We start from the raw sequence: 26,977 nt of genomic DNA, 5'->3' as shown, positions 1-26,977 counted from the left end.
TGGATAAAATAATTGTGCCTGAGAGCAAGCACAAGTAGATATAATGAAGTTTAACAAGTTCTGGAAATCATCAGGCTCCTTCAATACAATGCGCAGTATCTTCAGGAATTCTTGGTCATAAATCACATATTACAGCTCTACTGCAAAGAACGCTCTAACTTGAACAAGGCAATACACAGGCCTACACTTCTAATATTTTCTAAAGTTGTATTACTCCCCTGTATATGCATCTCACTACCATTTATACTAGATGGGTTAGGTTTGCAAATTTCATTTATTCAAATGAACTGGGGGTTAGCAGAAATATAACTGCAATTTCATTACCATACAAATATTGACTGGCATATAATTTATTGTACTGTGCTGGAGAGGCGCTTTATTGTTGTACCCAATGCAGACCAAACTACATTTTTGGCTCCGACGCCCTTTTCCTTTATATCACTCAGCAGTTTGAACAAGGCTCCTGGTCAGTCATGCTTACAGTGTTTAACTGCGCTTTAAATGTGACATGAAAAGATGGAGTGCCAGAGTTCAACTCAACCTGTTTATATACTCTCAGTTGAGGATTCTATCTGAACTATTACTACAAGCAGTTCATGTGATCTAAAAATAAAGCAATTTTGGAAGGAATGTGAAAGATCTGAATGAAAGGATCAGATGTTAAACCTGAAAAAAAACCCCAACACTTTTCTCTCTTTTGAGTATCCAATGCATGCTAACACTCCCAGGTTGGTTATAATGACGTTCAGTGCACAGTAAAGCTCCCTAAAGGAATTTAAACAAAATTTAAAGCTCGTTTCAACCTCCAACAAGTGCCCTGGCCCACACCACCCCCCCACCACCAATGACTGGAAAAAATGGAAATGCCACAATTATCCTGTTTAAGTCATATTGCGCACACTTTAAGATGTGTTGCAGATCAATGTTCACTAGGAAATACACTCTACTCAAACTCATTTTATACAGGGTCCTGTGGGCCAAATTGGTTCTGGATGCGATGGGTTCAGGCTGTTCCAAAAGTACAGTCAGCGTGCTAACCCATGCAACGTAATCCTTTCCTCAAATATAAGTGGTGTTTTTGTCCCCTGGATACACTTGCTGCATGAAATTCCACAAGATGACATGCTAGCAAGAGATTTCATAGAGTGGTGAATCCTATTGCTCAATGTAGCAAAAGGCCATATACTTCGAGTAATTCTACTCATATTTCAAATAGTCTTCCGGCCAGATTAAATACCCAAAATCAATTTTATCTACTTCTCTTAAAGCTACACTGTTATTTTAAAAATATTTCTGCAGGAATAAATATTTTATATAAATCTACACAACTTTTTCATGGCCAATTCTTCAGTGAAGTAGATGTGCAGAACTGTGATTAGTTAAATTCATGGCAAAAAGCTCATTTCAAACTAAAGTATCTCAAGCTTAATCATCAGGGTTAAATAACGGTGTACCATAACCTGCCTGCAAGTTCAAAAACAGAGAGATTTCAAAGCAGGGGGACATGTTTGCTGACCAAAGGTGCAGCCAATGGATCAGAGAAGGTCCCCATAAATGCAGATTAGATAGCCACGAGGTCCATGCTGTCAAATATCGATACCAACACAATTTATATCTGTAATAGTCATGAATTTAAATTCTAGTGACTACAGTACGACCCTTTGCCAGCCATGCAAGTCTTGCAATTGCAAGTCTCATCGCCAATCTCTAAATTTAAAGATATTGTTCCCTTCTAATGTAAGAATGTCATTTCCAATTACTCCATAAAATTGATGTCTCATTCTGACATTTAACTCAGAGGTCCTCAAAGGATCTCCCCATCTTGAAACTGATCACCTCTCCCAATCTGTTAACGAGTATAATCTTAGTGGTCGTTTTATTTTACATTCCATATTCTTTAAATTGCACACAACCTCACCTTCTCTTGCAACGACTGAATCAGTACATCTTCACCTCCAAGCCCTTTGAAAGGAAAATGAAAACCTTGTTTTTCCAATTGTTCAAAAAGATTTTTTATTTTTCTTGCAAGTCTAATATCTGCATATTTTTAATGGCACTAGCTTCAAGTCTTAGAAACTTCAACACCCTTGCTTGTCCCCTGGAACCTCAATTACTGAAGCTCCATATCATCTACCCAATAAATCTGACAACTTCAAATTCTCCAAGGCCAAAATTGAAATAGTACACCCATTACCTGGAGTTACTTGCATAACTGGACAGGGCAAGAAAAGTTGACGTCTAAAGGCAATCTCCTCTCAACTTCAGTCTCCAATCTGTGTTGAATCTATTGTCTTTCGGTACAGGAGCGATTCTCTTAACTTTCAACTTTCTCTGATCCCACTAGGCTTGAAAATATACCTGTACATAGGCACTTGCTCCTCACTTTATCCTTGCAGGCTCAGGGCTGAGTCCCTGTCAGCTCTGTTCAAGAACTCGTCACCTTGATTGGTCAAGACTTTTTAAAACCCAAGCTTGTCACCTAGACTCTTTCATCCCCACTTTACCACATTTTCATGTAGCTCTTTCCAATCTAAAAAATTTAACTATAGGCCTTGGCCATTCATGCTGGAACCTGGAACAGGAGGAAGAAGCGGGAGGATGCAAGCATCAAAACGCAAGCGCAAAAAAAGTTTAAAACTACAAATGAACCACAAGCTTGGATTTATTGAAGTGTATGGTAGAATAGTGGTTAGTTTACTGGATAAGTAATCCAAAGGCCCAGTCTAATGCTCCAGAGACAGGAGTTCAAATACCATTATAGTAGCTGGGGGAATTTAAATTCTATTGAATTAGTAAATCTGGAATAATCTCGTTAACGACAATCTTGAAACTACCGACTGCTGTAAAAACCCATCTGGTTCACCCTATAGGGAAGGAAATCTGCTGTCCTTACCCAGTTTGCCCTACATGTGACTCCAGACCCTCAGCAACATGGTTGGCTCTTACCTGCCTTCAAAAATAACTGAACAAGCCTCTCAAATAAAGGGCAATGAGGGGTGGGCAATAAATGGTGGCCTTGCCAGTGACGCCCACACCCCATGAACAAATAAGAATTTGGACGTATTTACCAAACATACCTATCCATCTTTTTAAAGGAAAAATACTTTTGCTTTGTATTTCAGACAGCACATAGGGAATTGTACCCCTTTGTGATTTAAGTTCAGGCCTATAGAGAAAGTTGAGTGTCCAAGTACAACACAGTATGAAGTTGTAGGACAGCTTAAGAATTTCCTGCAATCAACCAAATTGTTTTTATAGTCTTTAGTCCTGTTGTACAAACATTCAACCTGCAATCAAATGCCCAAGCAGCGGGTATCTGCATGGACAATTGCTGTGGAACTGAAACTGGCCAAAAAAACTCACTAGTCCCTTAACAATTAATGATGCAAAAAACAACCAGGCTCAGCACAGCGGGAGTAAAGTATGTACCAGTTGTTCATGAGAGCGCTTGGTGATCTTGTCCTTTTGCCAAAAGGAATGAGTGGAAGCTAGGCATTTCTCCACAGAAAAGGGAAAAAAAAAAGGCAAATATCAATGTACGTCATTACACAAGAAGCCAAGGAACATGCTTCCTCTCAACCCAAAATAAGGAGTTTAACAGTAATCTCCATTCTCGTAACCAACTGCCCATATCTCCTAAAATTTGAGCCACAAAATGTAAACCCTGAGATGTTCTGGGATACATGAGCACAAATTTCAGGATATTAGTGATTGTAAGAACTTGCATCATGGCTCCATGCAAATAAACATTGTTGAAATGAGGGGAACTGTGGGTGTATTTCAAGGATGTAAATCTCACATTCACCGGCTATATGCAGGCTGCTTTTAGAATGAAATGCCCACTGGCCCACTCGAATATTTCAATATAAACACCCATCACTTGGAGAAGTCTTAAAGAACAGCTTGATTAAAATTGCAAAAGTAATTCAACACTTGAAATTTCATTTTTGGCACTTTTCCTGGGTCTCTTTTGCAAAGTGTTTAACAATCTGAGGAAATATATACTCTGTATATATTTTGTTGAATCAGCAAACACATTAGCAGACAAAAATTCATTTGTAAAAGCCACACGACTGAATGGCTCGAGTAAATGCGACGCTCTGTGTGCTGCCAAGTTATACAAACAAAGACAATTCTCATTTTGTTGCCTGATCTGTTCTTTTCGCTGATCCCAGCCAGGAGCAATTGTGGTGCTCACCCTTGATGGTCACTCTTCTAGTGCTGTGTACCAACTCCGTGGCACAGAGGTGGCTTTGATTGCTTTGCCCCATCACCACCAGTTTTCAGCTAAACCTTTAAAGCCAGACACAGGCTGCAGTATTCTACTTGGGATAAATTACCTTCTGAGGAAATAGGAATTATCATTTCTAGTTATATCAAAAGCACAATCGCTCCTGACTGAAGCCATGCAGGCCACAGTTCAGAAAGGTGAAAATTCAGTAACTCAATCTTTTAAGTAGGACATCATTGTACTGTGTTTTAGAAATCCTCCCAGACCACAATTTCCCTTATGAATTGTGCTACTTGAATAACATGGCCTAGTAGACCTGTGCAGGTCTATTAACCAAAGAAACTGATAATTTGTTACCTGAACTTTTTTTGGTTATTTCATGAAACGTTAACAGGCATCATGCTCTGGAAGAGCTGGCAATGCCCCAAAGGCACAATCAAATAAGTGGATACCCAGTCAAAAGTGAAGATTCGCAAAGGAAGACTTTGGAGCAGGAGTATGCCATTCAGCCCTTTGAGCCTGCTCCGCTATTTAATAAAACCATGTCAGATCAGGTTCTGTTCTTAACTCCACCTTCCTGCCTGCCCATCATAACCCTCGACTCCCTTGTCTATCAATTACTTTAATATAGCATCTGAAATGCAGACAAACATCCAAAGGCACTTGAGTGGTGCAAAGCAAAATGGAAATCTGCCCAACGATGTTAGGAGGGGTGATCAAAAGCTTGATTAGAGAGATGGATTTGAAAGGAGAAAGATGACGGGGGCAAGGGGAGAATGTGTGTAAGGGATGTAAGCTATAGCAGTGTGGGGGCAGGGGGCCGATGAAGAGGCGGGGGGGAATCCAAGATACACTGGAATCAAAGGAACTGAGAATTTGGGGGCGGTGGTTTGTTAGAGGTTACAGGGGTATTGAAGAGTGTGGCTGTGCAGGGATTTTAAATGCAAATCTAAAGCATTTTAAATGAGGCCATGAAGGGCTATGAGCCAATGCAAGTCAGTGAAGGGCGAGGCAGATTCTGTGCCGCTGAACATGCGTAAATTGCAACTTACAGACGGAGAACATTGGAAGAGTTAAGTCGGAAGCAACAACTGAATGAGAGCTTCAGCACCAGATGAGCTGACGTGACCAATGTTAAAGATACTGAAATAAATCGTCTTTGTGAAGAGGATTTGGGAGGATACTCAGCTGGGACTCAAATATGATGGCAGGACCATGAACTGGTTCAACCACAGATGGCTGAAGGACAAGGATGGAATCTATAGCAAGAGTAGAAAGTTGTGGCAGGTGAAGATAGTTTCAGCGTTCCCGATACTTAACTGGGGGGAAACAAATCAATACATTGCACAAGGTGGTCGTCTCATACTTGCACTGTACAAATTCAAGCTAAGTCTGAAACTTTTTTCTACATTAAGTATCAGCAGAAAATACGTATTTTAACAAACTTGGTCACAAGAACCGATGAAAGATGAACTGAATCCAAAAGGCTGGAGCTTCAATCTCTATTGATTGCCCAAGATCAGCTGCACTTGCAGCAGGCAGCATCCTCCAGGGTCTGTCAGTACTCTGAACCAGCTGATGTGGACTGAGCTCCTCCAACATATCTAACACATGTCCAGCAGCATGACATTGTGAATGTGTACACACATACATTTTTGTCTACAGTTCAGACAATGCTACGACCTACAATACTTCTGTTTTAAAAATGTAAGTTAAAAAAATTAAATTTTTAAAAATGTATTTCATTTTGACTTTACATGACCAATTGCTAAATAACACAAGGAATATATTGTTTACAAATTATGATATTAAGTTTAATTTATATTATAAATGACTTCAGTAAATTTCAGTTTAGCCTGTTCTTTAGCCTACTTGTATCATTTCATGTTGCTGTACTTCAAACTTTCACTGTTACGAATATATGTATACGAGCATATAAATTAAGAATAGGCCACTCAGCCCCTCGAGCCTGCTTCGCCATTCAATAAGATCATGCCCTAGCAAAACTGGAGTCAATGGGAATCAGTGGGAAAACTCTCTGCTGGGCTCCCCAACCCTATTATCCTCCATGAACTTCAGGTCATGCAAAACTCTTGTTTGTATTCTAATCTGCACTGTCCTACTCACCTATGTGCTCACTGACTTACATTGGCCCCTAGTCTCAAATTCTCCACATCCTTACTATCAAAATACTCATACTCGTCTTTAAATCCTCTCATGGGCTCACCCTGCCCCCTCTTCACAATATTCTCCCGCCCTGAAACCCTGAGAACTCTTTCTCAAATCACCTCTGACCAACCAGTGGCGGCCGTACATTCAGCCATCTCTGTCCTAAGGGCTGGAATTCCCTCTATCAGCCACTCTGCAACTCCACCCGACCAAGCTGTTAGCTGCTCCTCCAAATGTCACCTTTTTGGCTTGGTGTCAATTTTTGTCTGAGTACGCTTCTGTGAACTGCCTTGTAATGTTTTTCTATGTTAAAAGCACCAAACAAAGGCAACATTTGTTGTCATCGTTTCCTAGTGGTAGAGTTCATCACATTGGCAACTAGGGCAGATCGCAAAAGTTCGAAAGAACTTGGACACTTTGTTAGAAAGATTAGCACACTCAGAATCTGGCATTGTTTTATAAACTAGGTCTAGTTTCAGCACCCAAGTGAATTTCTTCTGCCAGAAAAATGGGATAAAGATCTCTCTCCAAACTAAGTGCAAAGCGCAAAATAGTTCAGGCAAACAAATCCATTAACAAAAATGTATTTGGGTTTGATTTAAATAACTTAAAATGGTCATTTCAAAATTTCAAGGGATTTCCATATGTGCTATCTCTAGGGTTTCAGCAAATATAATGGCAAAGTTTCTTACAAATTTTCATTATGGGTTGCTCTCCAGTTCTCAAATTAAGCAGTGCCCTTACTTTTACTGATGTATTCTGTTTGCTAACCAAGCCATGTAAAGCACAAGAGCTGTTTGACCCAGACAGGTTGATTAATATAGCAATGGCCAAGAATCATGCTAAGAAAATTATAATTGATTGTAATTATCTAGTATTTCCTACGAGAAGTATTCCTGATCTGGTTTTGTTGTGACAGTCCCTGTAATCAAATAATCTGCAAATATTAAACGTATCATCCCACCTGCAAAAAAAAGACATTCGGGAGAAGTCAGACGGCACCCAGAGGATGATGGAACTGCGACGCTATCCGGCTCAAAAGCCCGCAGCTGAAGCTTTCAACAATTATTCAATGCCGCAAAACTTTCCAGTCTTTTGAACACGCTAACAAGCGGCTCTAAGTTCCGAATTGATCTTGGTGACGAGACCAGCTGAACACAGACGCTCACCAATAGTCTGCTACATGAGTTGGACCTCAGACCAGCCTTTTTGACATCTATATGGTTTATATGCCTGCATCAAATCCCAGAGATTTGACATAGCACTGCTGATACAGACATCAATGCTAGAGGAAGCACTAAGACGCTAACCAGCAATCTGGGCCTTCTGAATGCTACTTCACCCCAGTCCAGAGATGGTCAAATCTGTTGGCATTCCATCTGAATGATGACTTCACTAGGAAAGAACTCAACATTTCCTTCTGCAGAAACTGGCTTACCCAAGATCCCAGCGAAAAATACCAAGATGTCATCCGCCTCATCTCATGCACACTTACCAAAAAGTAAAAACCACTGTGAACCTGGTCCAGAAACTCACAAACATCACAGGGGAGCACAGCCAGAACACAACATCCACAACAGTGACCCTAGACATTTTCCTGCAGATTAATATTGTGCCTCATGACATTGCAGCTGCTACACACAAGATTGTGGGCCTGCAGCTAAATGTGACCAACAGGACAGGGTCATGGATGTTTAGGGCCACTGAGTGGCTCCCTGTGCCATCCCACATTATGCTGCCTGCCACTTGCCGCAACGCCATCATGCACCATGAGATGAAGAAAGTCATGAGCAACACTGATCTTCTCATTCACAAAGGCTTGAAAAACCCACCAACACAGCATTTAAAACCACAGCAGCCATTTCTGGCAACAACCCACTATCCAAGGTGGGCAGATATAAAGAGGTTCCTGGATTCAACTGTGCTTCCAAACAGTGGACAGCTAGTGGCAAATCCACACAGGGCATGGATGATGCAACCACCCACTCCAAAAGTGGAAGATGAGGGACAATCCAAAGTGCGATTGTGGCCATGAGACCCAAACCATGGAACACACTCACTTCAACCAGCCAACTAAGATCTGTTGTGGGAGGGACAGGAATCTATTTCCCCACCTGGCATCACATCGAATGAATAGGCAAAATAAACTCTCCTGTATGAGCTTTTCCCATATTAAAATAACAATGCATTAACAGGACTAAAGGATGGAGAATCCATTGGTCAAGTGGACTTTTCTCATTCTTGGTTTTTATATTTGTCGCTGGAACAAAATCCTGGAACTCTCTTCCTAACAGCACTGTGGGTGTACCTACACCACATGGACTGCAGTGGTTCAAGAAGGCAGCTCACCACCACCTTCTCAAGGGCAACCAGGAATGGGCAATAAATGCTGGACTAGCCAGCGATGCCCACATCCTATGAAAGAAAATAAATATATATTACGCCCAACTGAAATGGAGTCATGAATCTTCAAATCTTCCAACACAACAAAGGGAAATGTTACTAAAAGGTCACTACAGCAGAATTTACCATGATACCAGAAAACATCTATTTTTCCCGAGTTTCCAACAATCTAAAAGAAAGCAAGTTTACAAATGTAAAAAAAAATTAATGGGAACTGATCTTACTACTCTAAAAGTGCCGTTTTGAAAAACACAAACTAGAACCAGCACTGAGCAAAGAGTAAACTGGTCAATATAACAGAAAATTAGCCACCTTTGAACTGAACGGGTTCATAGCCGGATCTCCAGTTGCATCAGGAATGCTGTTTCCAACTAGAATAGGCAAGGGGAATGCAGGAACTTAGAAAGGACAATCAAAGAAAATTGCCAGACAACAGGGAAAGGATGGGGAAGTTCGACTGGCTGATTTGCTCTTGGAGAGCATGAACAGGACAGACAGAATGGCCTCCTCCTGTGCTATAACTATTCTATGATTCAAATAAGTTGCACTGTGGTGCTTATAGTTGATGATGCTTCAGTATATATTAACCATAAGATGCCTTCCAAATTCTCTTGTACATGATTGTGGCAGACATTGTTTTAATAAGCTTAATGTCAAGGATGGAGCATTAAACTTCTGCAGAACTAAAAACTAATAACAGAATGTGAACTGGAATAAAAGCTGAATTGCAGGAAACAGGCTGCCTGAACAAAGGTCTTGATAGAGTAACTAAAGAGAAACTGCTTCTGATGGCAGAAAGGTCAGTTACCAGAGGGCATAGACTGGCAAGATACAAGACTTTCTTTTGAAAAACTCAGCAAGTTGTCATTTTAGATACAATTCCTGAAAAGGTGGTGGAAGCAGATTCAATATTAACATTCCAAAAAGAATAGGTTACGAACATACAAATTAGGAGTAAGCTATCCGGCTCTTCATGACTGCTCTGCCTTTCAATAAGATCATGGCTGATCTGATTGTAACCTCAACTCCACATTCTGCCTACCCCAGATAACCTTTCAGCTCCTTGCTTATCAAGAATCTATCTAGCTCAACATTCAAGATATTCAAAGACTCTGCTTCCACTGCCTTTTGAGGAAGTGTTCCAAAGACTCACAACCCTCAGAAAAAACTTCTTCTCAGCTGTCTTAAATGGGTGACCCCTTACTTTTAAACAGTGACCCCTAGTTCTAGATTCTCCCACAAGAGGAAACATCCTCTCCACATCCACCCTGTCAAGACCCCTCAGGATCTTGTGTTTCAATCAAGTCACCTCTTATTCTTCTAAGCTCCAGCAGATACAAGCCCAGTCTGTTCAAGCTTTCCTCATAAGACAACCTGCCCATTCCTGGTATTGGTTTAGGAAACCTTCTCTTAACTGCTTCCAACAAATTTACATCTTTTCTTAAAAAAAACAGGCCAATACTATACACAGTAATCCAGATGTGGCCTCACCAATGCCCTGTACAACTGATAAAAGCAAAAAACTGCGGATGCTGGAAATCCAAAACAAAAATACCTGGAAAAACTCAGCAGGTCTGACAGCATCAGCAGAGAGGAACACAGTTAACGTTTCGAGTCCATATGACTCTTCAACAGAACTAAGGAAAAATAGAAAAGAGGTGAAATATAAGCTGGTTTAAGGGGAGGGTGGTTAGAGCTGGATAGAGGGCCAGTGATAGGTGGAGATAGCCAAAAGATGTCATAGACAAAAGGCCAAAGAGGTGTTGAAGGTGGTGATATTATCTAAGGAATGTGCTAATAGGTGGCATTAAGGGTAGAAAGCAGGACGAGCAAGATACAGATAGCCCTAGTGGGGGTGGGGTGGGGGGAAGAGATTGAAATAGGCTAAAAGGTAGAGATAAAACAATGGATGGAAATACATTTAAAAATAATGGAAATAGGTGGGAAAAGAAAAATCTATATAAATTATTGGAAAAAAAACGGGGATCGGAAAGGGAGTGGGGATGGAGGAGAGAGTTCATGATCTAAAATTGTTGAACTCAATATTCAGTCCGGAAGGCTGTAAAGTGCCTAGTCGGAAGATGAGGTGCTGTTCCTCCAGTTTGCGTTGAGCTTCACTGGAACAATGCAGCAGGCCAAGGACGGACATGTGGGCATGAGAGCAGGGTGGAGTGTTGAAATGGCAAGCGACAGGGAGGTCTGGGTCATGCTTGCAGACAGACTGAAGGTGTTCTGCAAAGCGGTCACCCAGTCTGCGTTTGGTCTCTCCAATGTAGAGGAAACCGCATTGGGAGCAGCGAATGCAGTAGACTAAATTGAGGGAAGTGCAAGTGAAATGCTGCTTCACTTGAAAGGAGTGTTTGGGCCCTTAGATGGTGAGGAGAGGGGAAGTAAAGGGGCAGGTGTTGCACCTTCTGCGGTTGCATGGGAAGGTGCCGCGGGAGGGGGTTGAGGTATAGGGGATGATGGAGGAGTGGACCAGGGTGTCCCTGAGGGAACGAACCCTGTGGAATGCCGCCAGGGGGGTGAAGGGAAGATGTGTTTGGTGGTGGCATCATGCTAGAGTTGGCGGAAATGGCGGAGGATGATCCTTTGAAGGCGGAAGCTGGTGGGGTGATAAGTGAGGACAAGGGGGACCCTATTACGGTTCTGGGAGGGAGAGGAAGGTGTGAGGGCAGATGCGCGAGAGATGGGCCGGAAATGGTTGAGGGCCCTATCAACCACCGTGGGTGGAAATCCTCGGTTAAGGAAGAAGGAAGACATGTCAGAGGAACTGTTTTTGAAAGTGGCATCTTCAGAACAGATATGACGGAGGAAAAGAACTGAGAGAATGGGATGGAGTCCTTACAGGAAGCGGGGTGTGAGGTGCTGCAGTTGAGGTAGCTGTGGGAGTCGGTAGGCTTGTAATGGATATTGGTGGACAGTCTATCACCAGAAATTGAGACAGAGGGGTCAAGGAAGGGAAGGGAAGGGAAGTGTCAGAGATGGACCATGTGAAAATGATGGAGGGATGGAAATTGGAAGCAAAATTAATAAATTTTTCCAGGTCCAAACGAGAGCATGAAGCAGCACCGAAGCAATCATCGATGTACCGGAAAAAGTGTTGTGGGAGGGGGCCGGAGTAGGACTGGAACAAGGAATGTTCCACATACCCCATAAAGAGACAGGCATAACTGGGGCCCATGCGGGTACCCATAGCCACACTTTTTATTTGGAGGAAGTGAGAAGAGTTTAAGGAGAAATTGTTCAGTGAGAGAACAAGTTCAGCCAGACGGAGAAGAGTAGTGGTGGATGGGGATTGTTCAGGCCTCTGTTCGAGGAAGAAGTGGAGAGCCATCAGACCATCCCGGTGGGGGATGGAGGTGTAGAGGGATTGGACGTCCGTGGTGAAGAGGCGGCGGTTGGGGCCAGGGAATTGGAAATTGTTGATATGATGTAGGGTGTCAGAGGAATCACGGATGTAGGTGGGAAGGGAAAGGACAAGAGGAGAGAGAATGGAGTCAAGATAGCAAGAAATGAGTTCCTTTTTCCTTTGTTCTGTTGAAGGGTCATACAGACTCAAAACATTAACTGTGTTCCTCTCCGCAGACGCTGTCAGACCTGCTGAGTTTTTCCAGGTATTTTTATTTGTGCCCTTTACAACTGAAGTATAACCTCTGTACTTTTGTATTCAATTCCCCTCGCAATAAACACTAACATTCTATTAGCTTTCCTAATTACTTGCTGTACCTGCATACTAACCTTTTGAGATTCATGCACTAGGACACACAGATCCCTCTGAATCTGAGCTCTGCAATCTCTCACCATTTAGATACTATGCTTCTCTTTTATTCTTCCTGTCAATATGGACAATTTCACATTTGCCCACATTATACTCCATTCACCGGATCTTATCCCACTCAGTTAACCTTTCTATAACCCTCTGCAGCCTCATGTCCTCTTCCCACAATTTAGTTCCTACCTTTGCATCATCAGCAAATTTAGCAACCATACCTTCTGTCCCTTCATCCAAGTCATTGATATAAATTGCAACAAGTTGAGGTCCCAGCACTGATCCCTGTGGCACACCATTACTTCTGGCCAACCTGGAAATGACCCATTTGAGTCTACTCTCTGTTTCCTGTTAGCTAACCAATCTTCTATCCATGCTAATGTGTAACCCACTACCCCATGAGCTTTTATTTTCCGTAATAACCTTTGACATGATTGATTGGATAGCTCGACCAAGGAATGAGCATGAGTGTGCTCCCTTCTGTCCTGTGCCATTCTAAAACATCAGGCCTAGAGTAAATGGTTGTAATTGAGGGAAAAAAAACAGCAAGCTTTCACTAAAACAAATTGGGGCATTTTTAATCTAGTTCGGGCATTGAAGTTTACACAATTGAAATGGTCACTAACATTTCCATGCACATTTCATTTTTTTAAAAAAAAAGAATTTGATGTGCTCAAGTATGAAATCCAATAAGCATGACAAGTTCAGTAAAATTTGTGGATGTGAAATAATGAAGCCTTTCTCCTCCCAAAAACTTCAGGAATGTGATGCAGGTTAGTTATTACTCTGCATTATAACCAATTTGTTTACAATAATTCACCCGTCTCCTAACTTTACTCAGTGCTGCTGAACGGTGATGAGGACTCGAAACATCAACTCTTTTCTTCTCCGCCGATGCTGCCAGACCTGCTGAGTTTTTCCCAGGTAATTCTGTTTTTGTTTTGTTTACAATAATATTCATTTGAGTCTACAGTTTATGCACCAGCCTGAACACACTGGCAAATCCACATTGTAATCTAAATCAACTGGATCCTTTGCTTGCCACAGGTGATGGCTACATATAACCTCGTTAAACAGATTGAGAATGTTCAGATTTTTTTTCCCAAAAATATATAGTCAAAATTTGCATAGGTACATTACATTAAGTGCAGTGCTGATCAGCTTCTTTCAAAACAGTGCATGAAATGCACCACTTCACTTGTCATTACAGGTTATATTTGCAACGTCCACTTACATTTCACGCCAAACATTCTCTGGTGCACACAGTCTAAGGGATTTTACAATGAGTTCGAGCCCCTTGGTATACTGTGGTGGGAGGGCCATTGACATTGGCCTTTCTCCACTGAGCCTTTGTGGCAGATGGCCCAAGCTTTAGTGCATCCCTCAGCACACAGTCCTGGATCTTGGAATGTGCCAGTCAGCGCACTTGGTCATCGACAGCTCTTTGCACTAGAACACCAGCAGTTTTCAGGCAGACCAAAAAGCATCTTTCACTCAGTTGCCTCCAGCAGCAGCTGATCTTTATCTTGGCATGTATCCCTGGGAACAGCCCATAAAGCCCAAGAGTCCTGCATTATGTTAGTGTTCGGGGTGAACTTAGACAAAAACCACTTCAGCTCTTTCCAGGGTTTGTTCACAAAGGAACATTCCAGTAGGAGGTGGGCAAAAGCCTCTTTCCCACCACACATGCCACGATGACAGCACGCAGAGATTGAGGGGAAGGACCCTGTTCACCATCAGCCAAGCTACGTCATTGTACTCATTTCAAAGTTCTGGCAATGAGCCATTCTGCCAAGTTATTTCAATAGTCTGCTCAGGGAACCACTACCTGATAGACTTGTGGTCGAAGTTGCTTCCTGCACAAGCTTTTTCACAAGGGGCAGGCGATACGAAACAGTCCAACAAAATGGAGCGTTCTGCAGCAACGTGGCCAAACTCATCCTTCACAACACCAGGGATAGATAGAACCTCAGCACGTAGTGAGAAGGTCCTGGTTTGACTGACAGCGCAATAAGGAATAATGTGAACCAAGGAGGAAAAATTTTAAAATGGCAAACTGCCATCCAGAGAACACTACAAAGTCACATGCCCTTAATGGGCAAATATGAAGTAATCTTCTTGTACAGTTATAGTGCTGATTCAAATGATTTGTGTGGAGACAATCTTAAAATTTACACCAGACAAGGAGTGCCGTTTCACAAACTAGCCAAATATTATCAGTAATTTTTGAATATTTAAATGAAACAAGACCCAAGCCACCAATGTTCTAGTCAATATTGCATTTCTAAGCATTGCAGTTTAAGAAGCTGCCATTGTTGCCTTAAAAGCCATTTGAATTCTACTGGGAGCTGGTAGTACATTGGTCAAAACATTTAACGCTTCAGCATTTGGTGGCTGCTCAAACAAATCGTGATGATTTGAATTTGCACCTCATTTGTTTTTCATTCCGTTAATACTACATTATAGTTTTTGCAAAACAACTGGCTATGCTGCAGAGGCAGGGGCTTTAATGCAATGTCATCTGCTTCTCTTACTGCTGGACAAATGGTTTCATTTTTGAAAAAACATGAATTTCAAACATAGGATTGTGATGTAAAATGCAGCAAACTTAACACGATCAAATGGTTTCAGGGGCTCCAAAACAAGGACAAATGTGGCATTCCAATCAGATATTACTGTCATCCACACAAAGTTCCACCTTAATCAGTGAAAGCAAATTACTTGCATTTTAAAGACTAAATGGAAATATTTGACTTTTTTCTCTTTAACTGGCTACATAGCCTGCAGCTAACATGATTCAATACTAAATACCCATCACTTTGCAGAAGTCACAGTGAATGCAAGCATTATCGTGTGATCAGTTCCTTTCTTTGCTAAAGCCCCAAACCAGCATTGGATTGTTTTTCTCTCATACAATCCCTTCACCCAGAAATAAAGACAGCAAGGGCTCATTACGGGAACTAAAACCACACTTCTAATCCTTCGCATGGTGTGACAAAGGAATCCCAATCAAAGAAACAAAACTAATTTGCATAGATTGCCCCGAATCTCCCATGCCCCACGTACTTCACGTGACCCATGAAGGGCTAGGCAATTTTTATAGGAGGAAGACGACTCCAAACTAGCGTTCCAAAAATATTATACAACACAATATCAAATGTTGTGGAGAAACCCCATTTAACTTTATGCAACTGAGCAATTCATCGAGTGTTGCGCTTCAGCTTTGTTATGAATAATCTTTGCTGTTCAAATTTACTATCAATGTTGCCCCCCCCACCTTGCCATACCACACCCCTACTATCCTGCAGCTCATTATCGTTTAATATCTGAGGCAGAGAAAAAATACAAGACTAGCGAGAGAAAAGGGTGGCTGGGGTTAGGAAGGATTTGAAATGCTTCAGCAAGGAGCCAACAGACTAAATGGTTTTTGTGCTGTAAACCTCCACAGTTCTTCTTATTCATTCACGGGATGTGGGTGTCGCTGGCTGGGCCAGCATCTATTGCCCATCCCTAGTTGCCCTTGAGAAGGTGGTGGTGAGCTGCCTTCTTGAACTGCTGCAGCCCCTATGGTGTAGCTGCACCCACAGTGCTGTTAGGGAGGGAGTTCCAGGAATTTGACCCAGTAACAGTGAGGACGGAGATATATTTCCAAGTCAGGATGGTGAGTGGCTTGAAGGGGAACTTCCAGGTGCTGGCTACCATTGAACAGGAACTGGACTGGACTAGCCTTATAAATACTGGGGTTACAAGAGCAGGTCAGAGGCTGGGAATCCTGCAACGAATAACTTACCTCCTGACTCCCCTTAGCTTGCCACCATTTACAAGGCAAGGTCACGAGTGTGATGGAATACTCCACTTGCCTGGATGAGTGCAGCTCTCACAACAGTCAAGAAGCTCGACACCATCCAGGACAAAGCAGCCTGCTTGATTGGCACCACATCCAGAAACATTCACAGCAGTCTGTACCCATCTACAAGATGCACTGCAGGAATTCACCAAGGCTCCTTCAACAGCACCTTCCAAACCCACAACCACTACCATCTAGAAGGACAAGGGCAGCAGATAGATGGGAACACCACCACCTGGAAGTTCCCCTCCAAGTCACTCACCATCTTGATTTGGAAATATATCGCCGCTCCTTCACTGTCGCTGGGTCAAAATCCTGGAGCTCCCTTCTTAACAGCATTGTGGATGCACCTACAACCATATAGACTGCAACGGTTCAAGAAGGCAGCTCACCACCACCTTCTTAAGGGCAACTAGGAAAGGGCAATAAATGCTGGCCCAGCTAGCGAAGCCCACATCCTATGAATAAATAAAAAAAACATGATGGAGAGCATCCTCAATGTGAAGACAAGACTTCGTCTCCACAAGGACTGTGCCGAGGTCACTCCTACCGATACTGTCATGGACAGATGCATCTGTGGCAGGCAGATTGATGTGGATGCGGTCAAGTGTGTTTTTCCCTCTTTGTTGGTTCCCTCACCACCTGCCACAGACCCAGTCTAGCAGCTATGTCCTTTAGGGCTCAGTCTGTGGTAGTACTACTGAGCCACTCTTGGTGATGGACATTGAAATCCTCTACCCAGAGTACATTCTGTGCCCTAGCCACCCTCAGTGCTTCCTCCAAGCATGTTCAACATGGAAGAGCACTGATTGATCAACTTTGGGGGGCGGGCGGAATGCAGTGCACGTAATCAGCAGGAGGTTTCCTTGCCCATGTTTGACCTGATGCCATGAGACTTCATAGGGGCTGGAGTCAACGTTGAGGACTCCCAGGGCAACTACCTGTCTACTGTGTACCACTGTGCTGCCACCTCTGCTGGGCTTGTCCTGTCTGTGGGACAGGACATACTCAGGAACAGTGGTGATGGTGTCTGGGACATTATCTGTAAGGCTGTTGCTTGATTAGGCTGTGAGTCAGCTCTTCCAATTTTGGCACTAGCCCCCAGATGTTAAGGACTTTGCAGGGTCGACAGGGCTGGGTTTGTTGTTGTCGTTTCCAGTGCTTAGGACGATGCCAGGTGGTCCGTCCGGTTTTATTCCTTTTTGTTGACATTTTAGTGGTTTGATACAACAGAGTGGCTTGCTCCTCCATTTCGAAGGGCATTTAACAGTCAACCACATGACTGCAGATCTGAAATCACATGTAGGCCAGGTGAGGCCAGCAGATTTGCTTCCCTGTAGGACATTAGAAAACCAGATGGGTTTTAATGACAATCGTCAATGGTTTCATGATCATTAGACTTTTAATTCCACATTTTTACAGAATTCAAATTCCACCATCTGCCGTGGTGGGACTTAAACCCGGGTCCCCAGTGACAATACTACTAATCCACTACCAGGCTCTCCTCTGTACTTGGACTTGATTCTCAACTATTTCATTGCTCAAGAGCCAGATGTCAAACATCCTTTAGACAATCAAGTCCAATTGTGTAGAAAGTGACTGCTTCGAGCATAGAATATTGCCTCACATCTTCAACCACAGAAACCGGTTGCAACAATGAACGATCCTGGATCAGCAGGTTTGGCAAATGATATTACAAAATATCGACTATATCAAATATTTTGACATTTTCTTCCCATGTGACACCAGAAATGTGAAATACTTTAGGCAGGAGGAGAGACAAGAGAAACTAAAGCCCTATTCATGAAAACAATGAAGAATCAAGATAAGATGAGTAAGTGCTCAAAACTGAGGGGTTTTGATTAAGTAAATCATGAAAAAATATTTCCACTTGTCAGTAACCGGACAGCAGAAATTTAATAGCCAGAGGAATTAAGGAAGAGTTTAAGAGCTGAAGGTTGTAAGGACACGCAATGTCCAGTACATGAATGACGGAAGCAGAATCCTAATAGCTTTTAAAAGGAAACTGCCCTGCTAGCCCACAGATCACTAGATCTGTTGAATTAATTTCACAAGTCGATATGTTGACATTGGATTGAGAGTTCAATGCTATGACTACTAACACTTTCATACTTGTGGTTTTTTTTAAATGCAATGAAAATAGACAATGTAATTTATTGATCTAAAATATTCAAAACTTCCAAATAACTGGGAATAAACATGCTTATCTACTGCAAGCTTCCACCAGTCAGCAGTTTGAAAAACAAAATGCCAAAGTTTCAAACAAGTGTGCTATAAACAAGTTTTTCCACTTCAACTAGATCTGAACCCAGATCTCCAGGAGAGCTGCTCCTCTCTAATAGCTTTTGATGAAGATTATTCACTTTTGGTGCAGTTCCAATTCACCCTCCAGCTTACAAACTTGAGTACCCTTCGCTTCAGGTCTTTCCCTCATTTCTGAATATTCAGCAGGAGAGTTGCTGCTAATGCACACACTCGTTCCCACACTTGGAATACTAAGTCCACTGCAATATGCATCCATATGAAGGCCATACCAACACACTAACAAGAGTTTGTTTTCAGCCAACCTTGGCCCTCACTTTAAATAAAAAGCTGTGGGCAATGTCAGTAAAAGTTGTCTTCTTAAAAAGAAATCACAAAAGGGTCAAAATTGGTTTAAGTGAAATCCAATTTCTCCACAAACAACAGGTTTTCATCGAGTTAACACTGTCTTAATTGGATGAAAAATAATAACTTGGCATATTTCCTTTTAAGGAAATTTCACACAACAGGGGAAACCACAAAGCTCATTTACTGAAACCTCCAACGACTAAGCCCAGTCCAGAAGTAATAGTCGCTATAAGCAATTTTTTATTTTGCATGGTGGGGAAGGGAACCACAATGAGCAGTATAGTGGAAAAGGTTCAATGACTATTTTTGTCAAACTCCATATATCTCCAAGCGGTTTTCATTTCTAAATGTTAACAACTGCGCACAACTTCAATGAGATAACTCAATCATCTTGAAAACTTCACGTGAAAGTCCATTAAAAATGAGTCCATTAGTCTCAGAACTAACTGTGCAATCTACTAGCTTAAACAACTCTGGCTAAAGATTACTCTTCAAAGAGTGTGGAGCTCTTTGCAAGTTTAATTAGTGATAGCTGTTGCTTTATCTCATTGCTGTTTAAGGGATCCTGCTATCTGCACATTGACTGCCATGCTACACAGGGATAAAACTTCAAAAGTAATTTGAATTTAATGTAGAACACTTGGCAATAGCGGAGGTGAAAGATTCTATATAAATGTAAGCTTGTCCCATTTTCCAATAGGTTGAAATTAACTACACAAGCCAATATACTTCTTGGTTGAAATTATTTCCCATTGTTCCTCCCTCAACTAAAACCAGTGACTAACCGATTTATCCAGTAACTTTATCTCATTGAATACATCGAAATGCTCTCTTCAGGTCTGTCAAAATTTGGAAACGTCTACAGGGCAAATAGTTATAGAACTCCTCTGACAATTCATTAGCTGTGGCACTGCTAGTGCTATAAAGCACTGGATTTAAGCTCCAATTGCTTTAAGTAGGTGTTTTTGAATCCCACCCCTGTTAGTACAACATTTGAATGTGAACTTGCAGTAGCAGATAAAGAAGTTGCTGTAGACCAAATGGCCATCCCTCTGATTCTATTGAGTTGAACTGGATATTGTACACAATTTCATGAGATTGTGCTCACCGAAACCCTGGGGATATCATGACATTTAATATATTCATGAAGGCCTAGAGAAATTTCCTCCAATTAAATACTGGAGAAGGCCGAAGCTATTGTCCTCAGGCTTCCTTGCATCATCCTCTCCCTGGCACCTGCCTGAATCGGAACCGGACTGGTGTCATATTTGAGTCAGAAATGAGTTTCAAACCACATATCCATGCCATGATTAAGACCACCTACTTTCATTTCCATGGCATCTCTCAATTCTACCTCAGTTCATCTGATGCTAAACCCTCATCCATGCCTGTCACCTCAAAACTCAACTATTCCACTGCACTCTGGCTGGCCTCCTAAACTCTACTCACTGTAATCTGAGGCCATCCTAAATTCTGCTGCCCGTGTCCTAACTCACACCAAATCCCATTCACCTCTTACTCTACGCTTGCTGACCTACACTAGCTCCTATTTACGCAACAACTTGATTTTAAAATTCTTGTCCTGGTTTTCAGATCCATCCATGACCTCACCCCTACTTAGCTCAAATCTCCTCCAACTCCACGGCCCTCGAGTTATCTGTGCTGCTCCAATTCTTGAGCATCCCTGATTTTAGTCACTCCACCATTGAATATAATAAACGTAAAAAAGAGCAGGCCATTTGGCCCTTCAAGCCCACTCCATCAATGAATAAGATCATGGCCGATCTGATCAACTCCACCTTCCTCAGCTACACTTTCCTGCCTGCCCCCCATAACCCTAGACTCCCTTGTACATTAGTAATCTGTCCAAATCAGCCTCGAACATATTTAATGACCCAGGCTCCACTGCTCTCTGGGGGAGAGAATTCTCAAGATTAATGATCCTCAGAGGAGAAATTCCTCCTCATCTCAGTCTTATTTGGGAAACCCTTAGTTTGAAACTGTGCCTCCCAGTCCTAGACTGCCCGAGTAGTGGCTGTGCCTTCAGCTACTAGGGCACGAAGCTCTGGAATCTTCTCCCACAACCACTGTCTCTCTTACTTTAAAAGACTCCTTAAAACCAAGCTCTGAGCAAGTTTTTGGTCTTCTGCCCTGATTTCTCATTTTATAATACCCCTGCGAAGCACCCTGGGATTTTTTATAACATTAAAGGGGCTATAAATATAATCTGTTGTAGTACTTAAAAACAAAATATGGAGCACCAGGGAAGATTATTTTGATCACACTCCGAAGTTCAAAAACAGAATACCTAATTGGTTGCCAATATTCCTCAACTGCATGTCCTTGTACAACTCCCTCATAAAATAACTGATTTATCAACCTCAATCACCTTTGGAGGGCAGCCCATTCCAAACATTCACCACCCTCTTAATGAAATGATCTCAGATCTGCTCATTACTGCTCAGAGTGCCATACAACATAAGAAATTGTAGGCCATTCAACCCCTCAAGCCTGCACTGCCATTCAAGAAGACCATAGCTAATCTTCTGCTTCAACTGCACTTTTCCACATCCCTTCATTCCCAGAAACACCAAAACTCTGTCCTCAGTCTTAAATTTACCCCATAATGGATATTCCACAACTCTCTAGACAATGTGAGAGAAGTCCCGAGCCTGGTTGTTGTGAAGACGACACAGACTAGGATGCCTTGGTAGTGACAGTTTATTGCTCACCACAGAGCTTACTTCTCCACTCCACTCAAACACCAGACACCCAGTGCTGACTGACTTCTTTATATACACCTGAATATAATCAACTAACCAATACCCAACACCCACTGGAGGTGTCAGCTGTGGCTCAGTCCATAGCACCCTCGCCTTTGAATCAGAGGGTTGTGGGTTCATGTCCCACTCCCGGAAACCAAGAACTGTGATTGTACTCGAAAGAGTTGCAATCTGTGACTGTTGATAACTCGAAAGAATTTTAAACTACTGGGTATTTAACACTCACCAACACAGCCTATTAGATACTAACAGACAATTCCAAAGATTCACAAGCCTTAGTAAGAATTTTTTTCCTCATCTCAATCCACAATGATCAACCCCTTATCTTGAGACTGTGCCCTGTGTTCTCCATTCCCCAGCCAAGGGAAACAACATTGGTGTCTGCCCTGTCAAGTCCCTTCAGAATCTAATATGCTTCAATAAGATCATCTCTCATTCTTCTAAACTCCAGAGTGTAGGCCCAATTTACTCAGTCTATCATAGGACAACATTCCTATCACAGGAACTAATCTAGTGAACCTTCACTGTGTCACCTCCAATGCAAGTATATCCTGCCTTCAATATGGAGATGAAAACTGCACACCATACTCAAGCTGTGGTCACACCAAAGCCCTATATAATTGGAGCAATTGTGTCACATATCTTCTCAATGCCTGTCTCAGGGACATGGTAAAGCTTCTCAGATGGGCTTATTAATAACCCTTGAATGTCTCTTCCCAGTCTTAAGATTAAAACAAGGCCATGAAGGAGTGAAATCCTGTCTCACAAAAGGTAGTGAAAATCTGAAACTCACTTTCCCAAAAGGCTGTGCATACTGGAGTCAATCAAAATGTCAAAGCCTTCTGCTGGACAAGGGTATCAAGGGATATAGAACAAAGACAGGCAAATGATGTTGAAGTAAAGATCAGCCATGATCAGGAATGGCAGAGCAGGTTCGAAGGAGTGAATGATAGTCTCTTGTTCCTATGGTCTCGTGTTTGTAGCATGTTAGTTTTATAATCCCAGTTTATCCCTTTGCTCGCCATGCATTCACCCACCAGAGACAAAAGGAAGGCAGAATGGGCAACCCCCCGGAGGGGCGTGCATAACACCTCAAAACTACCATCTAACTTGCCTCTACCACCACTGCGTGAGGAAACCAGCACTAAACCTCATTTCAGCAGCGTGACAGATACCAAGAGCGAGAAATGGAAGCTGTGTGGTGATATTCAGTGGCATTGCACATTACCTTTCTGTCCGACAAGACTACAGTATTCAATTTTCCAAAGTGAAAGTAAATTTTTGCAACCCTGAAGAACACTTTTCCCTTCATTACAGAAAATCTTCAACATTTTACCAGAGCTAAAGATTCCCATTCTAAAGTCAACATAAACCACAACCAATCAATTGTACACAAAAACCTTTGGACAAGATACAACTCCTCAGAGTAACATAGATAAGCAAGACAGAGTTATACATAGCTTTGTGTACATGAATGGTGGCAATTACCATGACAATCATGTACATTACAACAGTGTCTACACGTCACACAATTAGCTGAAGTGCTGTTCTGAGGTCATAGAAGGTTCTATTTAAATAAAATCTTTCTACTTTCTATCTGATTATGTGTTTCTCACTATTAGCTACAGCTGACATTTGTCAATAAAATAATGTTAAAGTTGGTTTGAAACTACAAGTCAAAATTCATATGTTTACTGCTCAAATTCTGGATTTTCCAATGACTGCATGTCAACTGTGACAGGAACAGGATAGAGTCAAAATACTGTCAGTAAATGGGCACAGCAGAAATAGTGACTCCACTGACCAATCTATAATTTTCAGCCAGTAAAGCTTGGTGAAAGAATCTGATACCAGAAAAAAAAACCATTGAACAAAGCAGAGAAAAATGCACACCTCCTAATCCAGCTCACCTCTTAGCTATTTCCCGCACCAGTACAACGATGAATAATGAATATTGTTGAAGTCAGTAACTCAATTGCCCATTATTCCAGCTCAAGAAAGTTGTAAACGTGAGTGGCCATAGCAGACGTGGTTTATAATCAAAACTAAGCAGTTCAACACGGAGTAAGCCTTCATTCAGCCTCATTGCAGCTTATAAATAAGGATCAATTAACTTGCAGAATCTGACAAATTTGGAGCAGAAGTGGATTTTAAGCTGCTCACATTAATAGAAAAATTGGACGCTTTCCCTCTTGGGTGCTGTGCTATATAGACATGCAGCTGTTAACAAAACGCAACCAAAACAACTGGAGAAAAGGGCAGTGTGTCAAGTGAATGCAACTGTTCCTTTGAAACTGCACCTGTACATGAATCTATAAACCACTCGTCAGGAACTGGTTAGCAGCTATTGTTCAACCAGGAAATATTCCAATGTTGTTTTCCTTCATTTAAAATTACCCAACATCAAATTGTGACATATTACAACCTAAAAAAAGCAGGAAGTTTCTCCACCCAGAAAGAGAGATCTGTGCCAAGGAAAATATATTAGCACCATTTTGTGTTGGGAAAATTTGATTTCTGTTCAAAACAAAGCCGTTTTAAAAAAAATAAAAACAACCAACTGTTCTTTCCTAAAGGACTGGAAATCATGCCCTTTTTGATGCCAATTTATTTGAAAATTAAAAGATGATCACCACAAGTGGATGGAATATTTTATCACTTGTCTCACTTTTTGGCAAGTACATTTTTTTAAAAATGTGTTCCTGGAGTGTGGGGTGGCTGCCATGAGGCAGCATGCTTTGTTCATTCCTAGTCAATCTTAGGGCATTAAGAGTCAATCACAGAATGGGATTGGAGTCATACACATGTTGCCTGGACAGGGGGTGGCAGAATTTTCTGCTGCCAGTCTACAAATTAGCAGATTTATTGAATTCAGTTTCACAACTTGCCATGTCTCTGATTTGCCTGTTCAGTGGTGAGCCATTACGTTCAGACTCAAGATATAGAAACATAAGTTATGCAGTAGGTAGTTGAGCCCAAGAGACCAGAAAGATGCAATGCTAAATGGGCAATCTGCTGCAAGTAGATCATTTGGGGCAGTAATAGACCTCTGACAACAATGGCTTCATCACCCCTGATCTTTTAAGCAGTGGAAGAGAAAGGTGGCAGGTGGGGGTGGTGGTGGAGGAGAACGAGAACAAATAAAATGTCATGGTTCCAGTTCCTGATCTCCATTCAATCACTTTGGCTAGAACAGTGACTGTAGGTTGCTGGCACTCATCATGAAGACCCACTGTGAAAGGTATTCATCAAGATGGAGTGCCAGAGAGCAACCAGCACTCAGAACATGCCCCGCCAAGGAGTGACTCGAAAACTGGTGAAGAATTTTCTCCTGCATTACACTGGCTATCAAAGCCATGGACAGGTCAATTTGAATAAACTCTCCTGTGGCCAACCTGTCTCAAGACCAACCTCAGAAGAATCATCCCATAGAAATGCATAAAAATACAAGTTACACCACAGGTCACTGGGACCCCACACCCCACCCCCTTCACGCAAATAATTCTAATCACATTTCCACACTGCTCCAACCCTATCCACTCTAATATTGAATAATGAGTTTCTGCCTCAGCCACTAATCCTGGGACACTGCGAAATTTACTTCCAACTCTGAAGATGTCCCTCCCCTATATTCTAAATCTATTTCATCTTGACCCCTCAACTACAAGAAGCAATCTGCTTCTACCTACTGTGTCCCATTCTTTCATGATTTGTAACCCTATTACATTTTCACAGCTTTTTTATTCTATAGCTCAAGTAAAACCTGGAATCAAATGCGTTTTTTTTTTAAAAACAACCTTATTGACCCCTACCACAATCTAAATATCCTCGAGGATTCCCATCAATCTTGTTTTCCTCAATTATCTGACTTTCATCAGTTGCCAGTAAGCAAATGTCTGTAGCCAGATCATGTCATTGTCATGGCTGCCTGTTGCATTTCCAGCCAAAGGTCTCTCCAGCTCACAACCTAACCTCAAACATTTGCAATTTGTCCAAGTGTAGAGATTCCAGAAATAGACTTGGATCTTATATAAAATAACATATTTCAGGCAATGTTCATAATGCACATTTCCCAGCCTTCCTTCATAAACTGCAAAAACCAAAGTTAAGCCCATTGGAATGTTGCAAACTAAAACTGCTTCACTAAGATCTTTTCACTTTACCATAGACACAGCCATTGCTCAGTTCACATGTTGACTCCTAGCCACACAATGATGCAGTTGTGCTTGATATCAAGTCTGCCACTACTGAGCTTCCTAGCCAAATCATACTAATCATGTATTTATACTGCAGCTCCTAGTTTGAGACTTGTACAGTGGAGGCAGTACCGATGCCCATGTATTTTGTTTATACTGTCCCAGAATAAACCAACTTGGTAAATTGCTCAGAAGGTCATTACAGTAAAACTACATATAGTGCAATGCCAAACCAAATAGCATCTAAATAGCTCAATTCTAACACTAGAGTTTGACCAACTACAAGCAACAGGAAAGGTATTGGCCGAAAGCATGCTTGCATCACACATTGACCAGTAGCTACAAAATAGCAGAAGTTATGTCATTTCAGCATAAACTTGTCTAAAAAACCGGTATTAACATCTTTCCTATGGACATCCTTCTCAAAGACAATTAGGGATCGCAATAAATGCTGGCCTTGCCAACAACACCCACATACAGTGAATGAATAAAAATGCTTTCTCTTGAATGTATCTAAGCTATTCGCCTTAACTAGTCCATGTGGTAGCAAGTTCCATGTTCCAGCCACTCTCAGGGTGAAGAGGTTTCACCTGAATTATTTATTTGATCAGCGAATGTTTTATATTATGACCCCCAATTATATATGTATATCTACACACATGCGCACAGATACATACCTGCCACCTTCGGAACTACTGCCTGCCTAACAGTTTTTAATTATGACATAAGAACATAAGAAATAGGAACAGGAATAGACCATTCGGCCCCTTGTCCACCATTCAATAAGATCATGGCTGACGGTCTTGTTCCGATTTCCACATTCCCATCTAACCCCGATAATCTTTGATTCCCTTGCCTAACAAGAATCTATCTACTTCTGCCTTAAAAATATTCAATGACCCCCCCCCTCCTTCACCTTCTGAGGCAGAGAATTCCAAAGTTACA

The 26,977-nt window shown here is 41.8% G+C and overlaps 1 protein-coding gene across 4 annotated transcripts in view; it reads right to left on the bottom strand.

The window, feature by feature from the left end:
* The window catches only part of LOC144679440 (septin-7), a 154,219-nt gene that overhangs the window by 103,460 nt on the left and 23,782 nt on the right, over positions 1-26,977 (bottom strand). The window contains exon 3 of one of the 4 annotated variants that reach the window (XM_078539822.1): positions 1,919-1,962. The exons of the other annotated variants lie outside the window; for them this stretch is intronic. The gene's annotated coding sequence lies outside the window, so the exon portion shown is untranslated. The remainder of the gene's footprint in view (positions 1-1,918; positions 1,963-26,977) is intronic. 4 annotated transcript variants of the gene reach the window in all.

Source organism: Cetorhinus maximus, chromosome 4 (genome assembly GCF_964194155.1).
Source record: "Cetorhinus maximus chromosome 4, sCetMax3.hap1.1, whole genome shotgun sequence".
NCBI classification, from domain to species: Eukaryota; Metazoa; Chordata; class Chondrichthyes; order Lamniformes; family Cetorhinidae; genus Cetorhinus; species Cetorhinus maximus.
The sequence above is the reverse complement of the archived record's forward strand: the minus strand, read 5'-3'. Positions and strand labels throughout refer to the sequence as shown.